The sequence below is a fragment of the Epinephelus fuscoguttatus genome, linkage group LG3 (assembly GCF_011397635.1).
Source record: "Epinephelus fuscoguttatus linkage group LG3, E.fuscoguttatus.final_Chr_v1".
Taxonomy (NCBI): Eukaryota; Metazoa; Chordata; class Actinopteri; order Perciformes; family Serranidae; genus Epinephelus; species Epinephelus fuscoguttatus.
Genome location: NC_064754.1, coordinates 3,418,424 through 3,434,401, shown reverse-complemented (window position 1 = coordinate 3,434,401; position 15,978 = coordinate 3,418,424).

Here is a 15,978-nt window from a genome sequence, read left to right as displayed (position 1 = left end):
ATCAGGTGTATTTGTCACTTCCATCACACACACTCAGAGTACATGGGAGCGACCACAGATCAGGGTATGATTTAGAAATAGAAAAGACACATTTACAAACATTAAACCATGAAATAAAGTGCTGATGCATTTATATGTGCAATGTAGAGTAAAAAACAGGTAGAGCAGATTTAAAGTGCTGGTGCAATATGTATCATCCCGTGGTGTTAGAGGGGGGATGAAGGGCAGCGTTCGGAGAGTGTTCACAGTTCTGATAGCTTGGGGGAAACAACAATGGTTTGCCTAAAATAAACCTATTTTTATGTTCTCCTGACCTTGACTGGCATTTTAAAAGCCTCTTCCACACTGTCTGCACCAAAACTGAAAGTTACATTTAAACAGACCTAAATTTTCAATTATGATTTAAATAAATGGCAAAATGAAATTTTCTTGATCTGTGTATGGGAATCACACCTCAAGTCGCTGCTTGTGATTTTAACTCACTTACAAAACTCATAGTGTTTTAAAAAACTATTAGCTGTAGAAAACACGCTGCAGCTTCCAGAGCATGAAGCATATAAATGTTATCTCTGGCACCCGGAGGAACATCCAAACAGCATGTCAATAATCAAACCCCTCCTCCCTGCAGAGGTGGACTCACAGCCGGGCAGGTTAGCAAACATGTACACTGGCATCCCCCGCTGTTTGTTTGGCCGTGTCGACAGTAATGTACAACTCATTTGATCCAAGGAAAAAAGGCACAAATCACGATTTTAATTAACAACGGTCCCGCTTCCTCACGACGTCCCCCCGGCAGCTGGACAAACAGTTTTTCGGTAAACATGGCGCCCGGGACGTGTGTTTGCCTGCTCTGCGTCCTGCTGGGCTTTACCAGCGTGCACCGCTGCCTCGTGCAAACACAAGCAGGGATTTACCACATTAGGACAAACTAATCTTTAGGCCATGTTCAGGCAATCTCTGCTGCTTATTCTAGAGAAAGGACGTCCCTCTCAGAACAGCTGTTCTGGATGTCTTATTATCCCGCCGGCCTCCCCCCGGGGGCCTGAACCTTTATTCTCCGTCTTTGGAGTGACAAAGTGACTCGGCTTTCTGGCTTCTTACTTTTCCAGAAGGCCACTGACAGAAACACTTTGTCTTCTCAGAGGATCACCTCACTTTTCCTGACGAGGCTGTGCTTCAGAGGACATCAAAGTGTCCTCTCGAGTGCTCCTGAAGAAGCAGCGCTGTGGCCTCTCTTGTCCTTAGAATAAATGCTTCACACAGGATGTGGCTTTTGGGAACAAAGCAGCTTCCTGGACTGCATGTGGACCTGCTGATGGAGCTGAACCATGGCAGGAGTCTGGAAGTTTGTGTCAACTTCATCTCCTGGGCTGGAGGGCAAGATCAACGTCCAGTTAGCAGTTTATAAAAGAAAAGGTTGCTCTTTAATCTCTGCTGTGTTGAATTAAAAGAAAGAAAAATGTATTGTCATGATATAAAAGCAGCTCACATTAAGGGAGGCATATTTATTTGCTGTAAAACCCAGAATCAGATGAGAAGATGGATATGAGTTTCTGTCTCTAATACAGAGATCATCCAAGTCATTTTTAGCGTAGCTTAGCACAAAGACTGGGGGCACTGGGAAACTGCTAGCGTAGCTCCGTCAAGAGAGAGAGAAAACCCAACTTCCAACAACTCCAAATCTGTCTGACTTGTGTAAGTTAGAGGTGCATAAAAAAACTCTAACGTGGCAACCTCACAACGAGGACAACCAGTAGCTCCAATGCTATCTGCTGCAACATGACTTCCTTTTAAATTTCTGTTTCTGTCAGCACCTATTAAGTAGATAACTTTGGAGTTGACGGTGAAGCGCTCAGCACCAATCACTTTACCCCTCCGCAACAGTAACAACAGATTTACTGAGCAGTTTCATGAACTATTTTATTTCTACCCAACTACACCCACCAACCATATCACTGTGCAGAAGGAGACGTGCATCTGCTCATGGACCAGAGGCTCATGTTCGTGACAGTGCTCGATGTAAATATTAATGATGTCCTCCTTGGTTGAGCTGTAACTTTAGCTAGCTCAGTGGTGCTAGGTGAGCTAGCAGTAGATGCACGCTTCCTTCTGCGTGGTGATACGGTTGGCAGGTGTTGTTTGGTGGAAAGAAAATAGCTCCTACATGAAACTGCTCACAACAAAGTCTGTGGATTTAAATAACCGGGTCATGATTTCCGTCAAGAGACATTGCTGTTGGGTTTGTCAGATATTGTTTTGGTGCTTTGAACGCCACAAACCGAGTGTCATTTAATTGGAAAAAGGTAGACATCTCTACGGCTGATATCTCCAACACTCAACAACTCACACCAAAACAATCAAGACTAATAAATAGCACTACAGGTAAAAAGAAAAATATGTGTTTTTGATTTTGCAGTGAACTGTCTCCTTAAGAGGCGGGAAAAAACAACGTTGCATAACATATTTACAATGAAGGTGGGTAATATTTATCAAAATGTGCATCATCAGCATCAGGATGCAGCCTGTGTGTTCCACCTAGAGGAACAATGAACACAACTTACGTCAAAAGAGATAAACACAAATCATGTCAAATCAAAGATGGGGCCAGATTTCAGATTTCACAGTAGAGCAACATGGGATATGGTTATGTTGGTAAGATTGCTCCTTTTGACCGATTGAGATTGTTTGCAAAAAAATTTCCCCGCTATATCTGTCCTTTGGCTTCCCTGTGATCTTCATCAGCAGTTGTGGTGGAATTGCACATGGTCAGATGCCATTTTCTTTTGTTTTTTAGCTTTTTAAATATGTCTACATTTGCTTAAAAGTTGAGTGTTGAAGGTCGAGAATGAACACTCAGTCTCAACTTTATTGAGATTGTTGTAGCGACCATCTTAAGCTTACGGTTAGACGCTAAGGACGCTGTGCAGTGCTCTGTTTCCAAACAAAGCGCACAAGTCCATGATATTTTCTTAGGCCGCTAAACATCTTTTGCCTTATTTCCACAGTTTTGTGTTGTGTCCATATCTACTCCCCTAGTGTTCAATGTAACTAAATGCATCTCTTTACAGATGGATAGGAACCCCACTGCAGAAATGGTAGAACCCATGTAGTCAAAATGCCCCGGCCTAGCATTAGCGTAAACTCAGCATGCCGGATAAAATTACCTGGGCCCGACTCGGCATGAATGATGCCCCAGAATCGGGTTAAATCAGCTGGCCTGATTCCAGCTGCTGATGTTATCAAACTGACCTGGCCCAGTGATGGCCCATACTTAGCGTGCCGGATGAAATTAGCTGGGTAGTGCTAACACTGCCACTGAATGGGAAAAGTTGATTTTTTTTGTGTCTTGTGGAATATGTGCATGGAGCAGTACAGAGACAGGACTTGTTGCATTGCAACAAGTAAGTTTGGAGGTCGGCCTGTCAGGTGTGTAGCCAGTTTTATGAAATAATTTGTTGAAAGGTGTATGATCCACTATGTTACCCAGCTAGCATGCTTCAGTGTTAGCTAGCTAAACATGACATCGAACTTTTATCGCTGCTTGGTTAGTGGACTTTTACATCTACATACTACGTGCTAGGTATCTCGAGTGCATCTGTTGTTGACGCTCTGGGACGGCGTTTAAATTTACACCTGTTACATGCATTGAGTTTTTTTCTAAACACACCTGTTTTTACAGGAAATGTACACAAGAAATACATTCAGACTTTTTCAAAATTAACTTACAATGTCGGTAAAACACCTCGTAGTTACGTTTATTTCCTTGTGCAACCAACGCCGGGGTTAGGTTTAGAAGTGGGAAGTGAACACTGGCCTTTTGGGTGAAAGTCTTGGGTTTATTGAATCCTTCCCCCACCCCTCCTACCTGCCCTGCTAGGAACCTTCCAGCTCCTTATGTGACATTGTTATCCAGTGGTGTGTCAAACTGACACCAAGCCAGCTGGCAGTGTGTCATAGGCCTACCACTGTGAAAGGATGCCTTTTTGTGTTGGTGTTTGACGCCAAAATCAGTGACCAAGCAGCGGTATTTGATGACTTCAGAATGAGAAAGGGTTAAATATTAGTCACCCACTACTGCTGCAACCTGCTGACACACACACAGACACACACACACACACACACACAAAATTACAGTAGGTGTCTGAGTGACAGGCATTCAGTCGACATAAAAAATACACATTTTAACAAATATAAATGACATATTTTGTCTTTGAATCAAGAGTGAGAGTGAAAGTGAAATCCTCAGAGCACTTTTTATGTTCTTTATTCAATATAACGACAACAGAGGGACGACGACCAGCAGCAGATATGGGTCACAGTGAAATAACACTGCAGCTCTGCCAAAATTAAATATAATGTTTATTGTGAGGAAACAATACAGACAGTTTCCTTCTCTCTTTTCTGTCTCAGCCTAAAGCGGTTTATTTGGTGTCATACAGTCAAAAAACATTTCAGTTTTAATAGGGCATAAAACATGAAAGACGGTAAGGCTTTCTAGTTTTGCTTTTGTTACCATAGATGTCCAGGTGTTTTTTAATGTTTATGTATCCTCATCTGTCTTTGCTACTGTGAGTCAAACCAGCAGAGCGGTGCTGCATCGGTGGAAGCTAAAAGAAAAAAAACAATCGGGCTGGAGAAGTGGGTAAAAAGCCAAATGATGATTTATGATTTTGAACACTTCCAGCATCTCTGTGTGTATAGTTTCATATGGAAATCCCTTTAGCACGGCGGGTAAATAGATTACGATACAGTGAGGGATTAGGGACAGCCTCGCCGCTGGCCCACTAATCCCGAGCACAGACTGTCAACAGCCCTGACATGTCCGGGACTCCTTCTGCACAAAATGGCTCCTCGGCTGTTTAAGAAGCCAATCTAGAGACACACACCCCCACCAACATCACCACCACCACCACCACCACCTCCTCCTCCTCCTCCAACATGAATATTCCTATCAGGGCTGTCAGCGACGGGAAAGACAATGACGTTCGTCTTCAAAGGGGGGAGATTAGATGCTGCACGAGACAAAACGAGACTCTTTGAAGTGATTTCGGTCACATTCCAGAAACTTTTTTGGGCGTACGGAGAGAAAAAAAAAAAAGTTTGTGCGTTTCCGAAACTTCTGTCCGACTTTTAGTTTCAAAGCATGTGATCGACTGAGCAGTTTTAACCCATGAGTTACTTTTTTTTATGACTTTCTACTCCTCATAGGTCCATTCACTCTCTTGTTGCTCCTCTAGTATCTTTAGTTTCACGTGCTGAGTTTTGATTTTGACTAAAGGAAAGTTAACACCAGCACTGATATTGTACTGTAGTCTTGTGTTTGGGTCTTATTTTGTAATCTTGAAGCCAAAAATGCAGTTTTCAGTGTTTCCTTTAGAATCAGGATAGAAAATGTATTGAATTCATGTCATCATGGGACAATAAACCAGACTGATTAACTTCTCATATTTGCAGGTTTTTACTGCAACTCATCATGAAGTAAATATTAATTGCACGATGTAATGGCTGTAGGAAAATGACACTATCAGATTTAGATTGGTTCTCTATAAGCCTCACTTTTGCTTGTGCAATTCTGTCTGCCACAGGGTACGATCTCCCGGGCAAAGAAAATGCACCAACCATTGCACAACCAAACCAAGAGGAGGATCGCAGTTTGTTTTCCCAGTAGCTACTGGTTGCTATCCCAAGTGACAGAGGAGTATCAATCTAAGCCCTTTGCATTTGGTTTCCCACAGTTACTTCAAGTGTTCCACTATCCGCCATTTCCTGTACTGAAGATAGTAACTGGAGTGTATCCAGTGTTGTTGGTAGCTGCTCGGCTCTGAACAAAACTTGGTGCCTTGGTTTTTCTTCAACCATGGCACCAAGTTTAAAAAGTTGTCTGTTTCTATTTTAATAATGTCCAGACCACACAGCATTTCAAGAGTATCTAGTTTTGGTATGGTGATGTATTTCTAAGTGAAACAGGACAAGGAGGCGGGTGATAATGTTTGGAGAAATTTGATTCAATCCTTGAAAAGTGGGCGTGTCGTAACAGTAAAGCACTGACAATGCAATGCAGACGGGATATTAGCATCCAGTCAGGAAAACAAAGACACAGATGTGGCATGCTGTTGCAAGCAAGTAACTTAATCTGAGCGCTGTGTGGCTAAAAGTTGCAAAATGACTGAAGGTGGATGTCATGATATTATTGGTTGAAACTGGTTGGTACTAGCTTAGGTCAGCAGTGGTGTGAATCTCCAGGCACCTCGCGAGTCGTTTACGATTCAGAGGGCAACAATGTGATTATGAAACAACTATCGCTGCGTCACAGTGCATCAAAAGTTTTGACTTCTATTCATGATTTTTTTTTCTCACTGTGTGACTACATGATACTTTTCAAAAATAGCTCAAATAAATAATTAACAGATTCATTTACCTGCATACAGTGTGGCCTCTTTTCCATTCAACTTCACTGAAGCCAAAATGTTTCCATACCTGAGTTTTACACCAGGAAGTTCCAGTCAGATTGTATTTGTCAGTTGTAGTGGTTGCTCACACAAACCCACTGTGGGATACTTTTGCCGGCATAGTGTCCCGCGTTTGCATGCAGCAAGCTATGACTGGAAATAGTTTACAGTTCACATACTGTTGAGTAACACATGATTTGCAGCCTTTTTATTTTAAAAAGTTAGCTACATTATTTATTGAATTAATCTGAAAGCGTGTTACAGTCTGCTGTCTGTATGAGAGTAACAAAATTAGGAGGACTTCACTGTGTTGTTTTAATATCTCCAGTGTTGGAGAGCTGATTAGCTCTGTGGAAAGCCAGGATGCTGGACACAGGGTTTTTGAGGTAAATGGAAGAACTGACTATTTCCCCGATCCCCTGGTAACCGTGCATCGTATTTTGTTTTGCAAGAAGGAAACATGTTTGGATTTTGCATATATTGTTAAATAGGTCATGTGATTCATTTAATCTCAACATTAATGTAGAGCATATATGCAGGTGTATGTCCTTTGTTACACCATAAGAACAGCAGGCAGTATTACATGTTTACTGGGGTTTAAATGAGCTGTGTATTTAAATTTTTATCTACATTAGATTTGTGACAAAGTGTGTAAAACTTTTTCAGGTGTTTAAACAAAATAAAAACAGACATCAACCGAATCTTAAGTCTTCTTAAATCTCCATGTTTGTTAACAGACAAGTTTTATATGGAGAAAGTAACTAAATACAGTCACTACTGAACTGGAGTTTTGGATGTATCTGTATTTTATTGTAGTATTTACATTTTATGCTAGATTTTACTCATACTCCACATACTGCATTTGAGAGTAACATATTGTACTTTTTACTCCACTGTATTTATTATAGACTATGTACATTAACTTGCCGTTAACACTTGTGTATTTTTATTTTAGTAAAACTTTTGATAGCAGGACATTAAATTGTAATTGTGCCATTTTTATTGCTATTTTTAGTCAAGTAAAGGATTTGAGTATTTCTTCTACAACACAAATGAATATATGGGAATAAACTTGTAATTTATGTAGAAAAAATAAACACTGTCTACACGCTTCATACATCCTGTAACATAAAACTCTTTGTTATGACATCAGTAGAAAATATTGACTCGTGCTTTTTGGGACCCTTATTACAACAATGAGAATGTGTATTCATTTTATCCGACATGGAGGACACTGATTGGCTGATACCTGACGTTAATAAAAGATCAATATGACCACACCAATAAATTTGATATCTTGTTGTTTCCTGTTTCTCTGCTCTCTCAAACTAAACTGCCCTCAGGACACTAATCAGTGCTTTGGTACCGTGTAAACAGCAGATGCCTGAATGCGCTCCTCTAAAATCGGGTGCGCGTACCATAAATCAGACCCTGCAGAACTGAAGTGCATCTTGTTTTTGGGTTCCTACGTTTGATGTATTTGCTTCCTAAGTGCCTCTCACTTCTGAGGCCGTGCTGGCTGAAGCGGGGCCTCTCCTTGAAACAAACGGCGATAGGGAATCTCTTTGTCGGGGCGATGCCTAAGCCTAATCTAATGATTCAGATGACTGGGGGCCGTACATAGTCGGATAGCCACTGGCTCGCTTCAAACAAGCCGCTACGGGTGGAAGTTTCCCAAGGATTAACACTTAAAGAAGCAGCAGAAGAAAAAAAGAAAAGAGAGCCGGTGCCTTCCAGGGAATCCCCATTAAGTCGAGTCTTGGAGTGCCAGAGAGGAATGTGTTTCTGCTGAGCTGTGATCCAGGTCTATTTCAGCACTAATGGAAAAACTGGCCTCCAACGTTTGATCTGTGACTTCTTACAAAACAATAGAAACATGGTGGGGATTTAAATTCCCTCTCTGGTGGAATCGGACGGACTGGAGACTCGGCACAGGCTCATCTATCTGTGACACAAACATAAACCAGTGAAGCCACTGATGGTAGACATCATTTCAGTATAGGTCGAATGACGGAGGAAAAATGATTCTTAAATGCTGGTACCAGTTTTGGTTTGACGTCAGATTCAGTGTTCAGAATGAACACATTTTCCCAGCCAGTATTCCAAAAGATATTTACAGATTCAGGTTAAACACAACCCTTATTACTGTGTGACAGAAAGCACTCAGTTAATTAATAACGAAATCTGACTTTGGAAAAGCACCAAACTTGAAGTTTAGACAGGAGTGTAGGAATTTTTTCACATAACCTAAAGGCATCAAAACCTGTCAGAGGAGTGTGTTAACTTAAAGCAGCACCATTTAAATGGACACTTAATTATTTCTAGCCTGGATACTAAGTATTTGAGTTTGATGGGGCTGTGATGCAATCACTCGGGGCAACAGTATGTCCAGTAAAAGTGCTTCTTTTTGCCACTGACAGGCTCAGACTGTTATTAAGTGTCTGACAACATTATGGAGAGGATCCCTACAGAGACATACGATGTTTTTTCTTCTTTACCCTTGGCTTGATCCCATTAGCTAGAGGCAAAACAAAACTTGCCCCCACAGGGCTGTAGGCTCCACAGGAGTGTTAAAATGTGTTTGTCTTGTTGTGTTACTGGGAGCCAGAATAGAAGGAGTCATGGCTCAAAACCAGCCGCCACTGCCCGTCAACAAAAACAAAGACAACTATGGTTAAATGTGATAAGACCAAAGGACTGGACGGAGGCCATCATCAAAAATGCTCACATGTGCAGCGCACACTTCATATCAGGTTAGGGAAAAAGTATTTCCTGTTGTAGGGATGAATAAGGTTATGTGTATTAAGGGTTATCATGTCCACCTCATCAGAAACTGGGGAGGGATTAAGAGGAAGATTGGATTTCTCTGCAACGCTAACTTTTTAGCACATTAGCTAACGTTAGCTTCCATAGCAAAACAAACAAGTGTGGTCCTCCTTTGTAAGATTGGCTTCCTGTGACATCATCCATCCACTGAGTGAGAGCATACGGGTCGGCCAGTCTGGTCCCGTTGGTCAGTGTTTACTTATTCAAGTAACACTGGCGGTCCCGGAGAGTGAGTGACCTGACATGGTGCGTTGGTAAATTCAGTCTGACGCTCTACACTAAAATGAGAGCCCTGTTGGTGGAACAGGTCCAGTTTGTGCCAGAGTGCGCTCCAGCATTTGGAATGAAGATATCCGAACACATCATATTCCGAGAGACTTGCATCATTGTACAAGATTATATAGAAAAGATCCCCACAAAGAATTAAAATGTTTTTCTTCACCTTTCACTTGATCCAATGTCTGTAACAATGAAACTTGTGAGACCTCAGAGTGAGACTTCAACACAATATAAAGGCACAGTCACAAATGAGTGAAATCGCCTCATGTTCACTGCCATTCAACACAAGCGAAGGGGCGAATAAACATTCGCTTCCAGTTGCAAAGCAAATTCTCATCTTCGCATAGCGTGGAGTTCAACTTTTGTGAACTCTGAAGTCGCAGCCTGAACCAATAGCAAAGATGTACGTATGGAGGAAACATTAGCCCTTTTTAGACAGGAACTGTGCAAATTTGCAGGAAAGCCCAATCAGTCTTTTTTCAGCATTGGCAGTATAGAAACAAAATCGGGGAGTGCAGCAAAATGCCGCCTACCTACTTTTGTTTATACAGAATGTGCCTTTTTCGGGGCAATGGGGGGCGTGAGCAAGTAACAAAACGTGTGGCTCAGCGTGTGACGTAAACAGTGACGTGGGAGGGAAGCTGCGGCTAGTCAGGCGGTGATTCTCTCGTAAGTCGGCCCGTCCTTCACCGTCCCCGTCATCTGACGGTTAATGGCCTCTTCGTTTGCGAGGACAAGGAGGGCGCACAATTCCTTGTCTCCCCAGTTGCTCATCTTTACAGTGTCTGTCAGGTTTGTGTTTCCCTCTTGCTACTAGCTGCTCGCTAATTCCTGCTATCAGCTGTTTCCTGTTTATCCACCGCCAGTGGCTCGCACGTGCGGCATCATCAATACGTCTGCAGACAATGGTCACTCACCTGTACGCGTTTGCTTGCTTGTTTATTTCTGAATTCGCCTTTAATTACATGAATTTCTGTGAGATCCCAAACCCTGGAATCACCACTTTAAAGTTTGTGGGCCTGCATCTGGACTGAACTGTCTTGTGTGTGCATATGTAAGGTTTCAGAGTTGGAAAGCCCTCAGAAACAGGATGAGCCCTGCAGCACTGAGGGGTTATGCATGACGGAGGAATGAGCCACATCAGTTTATCAGAGATTTTCTTTCGGAGCTCTGATTGTTTTTTGGCATCTTTAAGACATTACACAAAGTTCCACAAGTCCCAACCAACATGTAGCTGCTGATGGACAAAAGCAGGTTCCCAGGTGCAGCAGAGGTAACATACAAACTGACCCCCACTTTCTCACTCACTCAACTGCCTCCTCCTCTGACGTTTATCCCTCCGGACTTCTTTTTTAGATCTATTTTATTCATAAGGACAATGCACATTAATCAACATTTCATTTGGCAAGATGTTTGGAACCAATAAAAAGTTAGAAATCACAGGACAAAGACAGCATAGAGACATAAAGACATCAGTACAGCAAATAGAAATGGTCAAGACTGAACAGGAGCCAGTAACAGATCAAACACAACTACCCACGAGGATTTTCCTTTATCACGAGTACAGATAACGACTCATTTCACTTGCATAATACTCAAACTCTTAAAAAGCACATTATGTGTACTAGATACTCGTTTCACCCAAGTATCCGGCACAACACATAAACAACACATGAAGACCCAACGACCTGTTTTTTCTTGCTCACAGATTATTGTGTCGTTATCCGATCACTCTGAAGGTGTTTCACTAATTTGAGCTCCACACAGGGAGAGTCCCCGCTGTTTGTTTGTGCTGGACTTTATTTCTGGAGCTGCAGTAACGAGTCGGTGCATGTGTTTGGGTGCCGGCTGTTTGAGGTGCCCTTCGGTGCTGCTGTCACCGCTTTGACTGACAGGCCTGTGCAACACAAGAAACCCGGGATTAAAAGTTAGCCGAGCGTAAACAAACACTGATGTTTTAAGAGGCGCAGGCAGAGAGACTTCTGACCGACTCCAGACTCCAGAGATGTTGTTTCACTGCTGCAGAGAGATTTTTAGGTCAAAATACTCTAATACCCTAAATCTCAGAGTAGTTTCAACAATGTTTGAGACTCAGCAGATACAGGTCTTTGTGTATACGGTGAATGATTGAAAGAATTGTGACTTCTAGTTTTTTATCATTAATTTAGGAAATATGTACTAATTTGCATATCAGTCGAAACCATTTTTAGGCCCAACAAAAAGTTTTTTCTTGCTTTATTGAGATTTATAACTAAACAGCAGTAATGTTCAGACGCCTTTGTCAAAATAATGTTTTTAAAGTTTTTATGTTTGAAAACATTATGTCCTGATAAAAAAAACAAGATTTTTGACCATTTTTACAAATAAGATGCCTTAAAAAAAATAAAATAAAAGAACTTAAAGAAGATAAATTGTTTCAATGGTCAAGAAATCTGAAGCCCTGGTAGTCCAAACACTGCCCCAGTGCATTTGTACGACAGCCTGTTATCCCCAAAAGAAACGCCCATTGTTGCCGAGGGCTAATTCTCCACTTTAATCTCCAAAACGAAGTCACATGGCTAATTATTATGCTGAATGACATCATCGCATGGACTGTGGCCATGGCATGACCATTATTGGGCACGCTTGGGCAATGGCTTGCAGCGTCAGACACCGACAAAAAAAGCCATCCTCTGACGTTAGCATAATACACAGCCGGTCACTGTTATTGTGTAATGCCAGGCAGCGTCAGGGGGAAACACAGTGGGACAAGAGCGAAAGTCAAGTCTGAGTATAGGGCAGGTCGGAGGGGTGGTGGATGGGTCCAAAAAACACCAACTTTCACCCGGGATGCTGGCTTTTGCTTCCTGTAGGATTATAAAGCCAAACTCTGTCCTTTTTATCTAAACCCAGCCACATGCGTTTGTTGTTAATGGGGAAAAAAGTCAACTGGCAGTGCTTTATTGACGTAGTTCTTTTATTTTGAAAGAGACTGTATGCAAACTGTGCATTTCCTGTGCAAAAGGAAGTGTATTTTGAAAATTGATCCATGTAACAGGCTGAAGTTGACACGGTGTTCCAGAACCTCAACAACCAACACACCCAGGGTACCTTGGATGTCGTATGTGGACGTGTAAAGTCCATGACCAAACGTGGACATGTGACGAGGTCGGAGTGAGAATATGTTGTCCCTCTCTCCCACCATACGCATATTTTTTTGCTCTTTGTACTACTTCGGTTGCTCTCAGCATCAAAAATGGATGTGGATGGGTTTACACACTTAGCTGAAAGCCTGGTGCGTCTTATAAACATGCTAAAGGTACCTTCAGCATCCATGACCAAACGTCAATATGTGATGAGGTCAGAGTGAGACTTTTGTGGTCAAATTATCCCTTTAGGATCTGTAGGAACTGAGATTATCAGAATCTATCAAAAATGTTTCATCTGTTTTACCTGCCTGGTAATCCATTCTGACCACAAGCAGCGTAATTTGTTCCCACCTTTTAGTGAGTGTTTGACGCTCAAGCGTGATTTCACTTGACTTGAAAACTTTTCAGCTCAGCTTTCTTGGTGTTAAAGTCCTTAAAGGGACAGTGTGTAACATTTTCAGTTGTTTATTGGCAAAAATTGATGTCTGCATTCATAAATATGTCATCACTGGTGTACTATTACCTCCACCAATAATCTGACTTATTCTCGTAAAAGGAGAATTTCGGATTTGTTTGTACATTGTGCGGGTAAGTCGTCTGGGGGGTATCATTACGTTTCACCATCTTGAGAATACACCCGCCAGCGAGGGACATACAGCACCGCCTTCGGCGTTTTCGTTGAGAGCCAGGCCAGCACTGCGTGACTGAGGAGCTGAAGGAGAGGAGCAAGAGGCGCTTCGCTACTAGCCTGGCTAATCTGAAACAAAGTCCCACTCTTTGAGCATAATGCAGGATCATGTATATGCAGCATCATGGGAGACGGAATCCTTGTCGCCAAGAAAGCGCAAAAGGGAATAGAAAAGGCAGCGTGACCGGCGAATTAAAAAAACGAAGGCCCACATCGGGGTAGCCTTTCCCAGGTAGAGAGAGCTGCTGAGGGAGAATGGTAATGCAATCACAGGCCAGCGCCGCTGTTGGCTGTTAGCCGCTGTTAGCAGCCAGTCGCTAACAGCCTCATCCCTCTCCTCGCATCACTGCGCCGCTGTTAGCTGTTAGCTGCCGCTGTTAGCGGCCAGTCGCTAACAGCCTCATCCCTCTCCTCGCATCACTGCGCCGCTGTTAGCTGTTAGCCGCTGTCAACGGCCAGTCGCTAACTACCTCATCCCTCTCCTCGCATCACTGCACCGCTGTTAGCCGCTGTTAGCGCTGGCCTGTGATTGTATTACCTTTCTCCTTCAGCAGCTCTCTCCACCTGGGAAAGGCAACCCCAATGCTGACCCTTGTTTTCTTAATTCGCCGGTCATGCTGCCTTTTTGATTCCCTTGTGCGCTTTCTTGGCGACGAGGATTCCGTCTCCCGTGATGCTGCATAATACTTGATCCTGCATTATGCTCAAAGAGTGGGACTTTGTTATGCGGCAGTAGTGCCGCTGGCCACTAACAGCTGTTAGCGGCGCAGTAATGTGAGGAGAGGGATGAGGTGTGTGAGATTGAGCCACTTGTCAGTTGTCAAAGGACAAGACGTGATTGGTTTGTTTCGATTTACACCCGCCCCAACAGTCCTACATTGTAAACACAGCCAGCATGGTGAGGAGGGGGTTTGTGTACTCGCGTCGCGTGTGTCTGTGTAGGAGCCTGAATGAATACTCCATGTAGTATCTGATGACATGGTTTCATCAGTGTTATCATAGCTTTTTGGTACACAGCGGCTACAGTTGCTGCAATACGTGTTTGAAACAGTGAGGCGCTAGAGTGCGCCATCTGTTTGAATACAATATATGATTTCAACGTTAGATGGGAGAAATTCCTACACACTGTGGCTTTAAATTTACCACAGTTGTATTGTCATTGCATTTTTTGCATTAGGAAGCATCAGCTGGTTGGAGAGACGACAAGTCATTGAGTGGGTGTTGACATGCCTGGAAGCCCTAAAAACATCCTGCTAATTAATCTGATGATTTCAGTTTTTGTCAGCTGGTTATTGAAACAGGAAACAGATTGTGGTTCACCTGAAATGAAAACACTGGCAATAGAAAACCACAAACTAACAGCTGTTAGTTTGTTCTGGTCAAGTTAAAGTCACCCAGAAGCTGCAGGAGGACTGATGGACGGAGACCAGAGGAAGAACAGACAGGGATGATTTGGATAAAGCGGCTCGCACAGCAGATCTGATAGCACTCGTCTTATTCACAAATGTAACACGGGATGTGCTCTAATCTTATTTATTTAAGAGCTTTAGGGGCTCACAATGAGGGGCTTTAGTCTAAGCAGAGCTGCAGCCTTATCATTAGCAGAGAGGGAAGGCGATTAAGAGCAAATTATAAAACAAAGAATTAAGTTCTGAGAGCCAATCTAGATGAGATCTCAGTTAAACGGAATCAATTTGGAAAAGTGGAAACCTCACAATGGGGGAATGTTAATGCTGAGAAAACACACACATACACTTTCTCTCTTTCGTCCCTTCATCCTCAAAACACCATGTAATAACGTGTTTTGTCACTTTCCTCATATATGTTTTGACCAGAGGAAGAAGTAACAGAAAAGGTAGATTCAGCAAGTCTAATCCGACACACTTTTTGTCAGATTCATCATGTCCGTTTTGTGTGTGCGCATACACAGCCCTGGCTCTGTAAATGGGAAACAAACAAAGTAGCAGAGACCACTGTACCCTCGAACAATGGTTTGCATATAATTCTACAAAGTAGCGCCCCACAAATGACGTTACATACTTAAAGTTACGTAGGTTAGATTTTGGGAAAAGAAACGTAGCGACAACATGCCTTCAAATGACTCAAAGGTTATGAACAATAGTCTCGTTGGTGAAAGTCCTGGTGGAAGGTCCTCTGTTTTGTCCATCATCCCGACCTGCCTCTTAACAGGGACCACCACCTTTGTCACTCCCGTCAGCACATTGGTCTTGTGATTGCAGTCTTCCCTAATATGTGGGTTATACACAAAATACTAGCTCATGATTACATGGGATATGTACTAATTCTGGTGCGTTACTTTTCTCGGGGAGCAAAAATCCAGTCAGCAGCTGTCACAGCTCTAATTCAGCTGCAGCGTCAGGTCTAATCTGTGTAACAGCAGCAACAGAAAGTTTGCTGATCTGTCCAGTCCCTGGAGTTGGGGTTTACACTGGCTGGATTCGTGTGCTGGAGCTGCTGACTGGGGGTTCTTCTCCACAGCTGCTGCATGCTCTCCTCCCAGAGAGGTGGTCTGTAGCGGCGGTGAGTCTGGCTGAGAGCCTTAAGCTCGTTAGCAGAAGGCTCAGCTATAAGCAACATTTTCTCACCA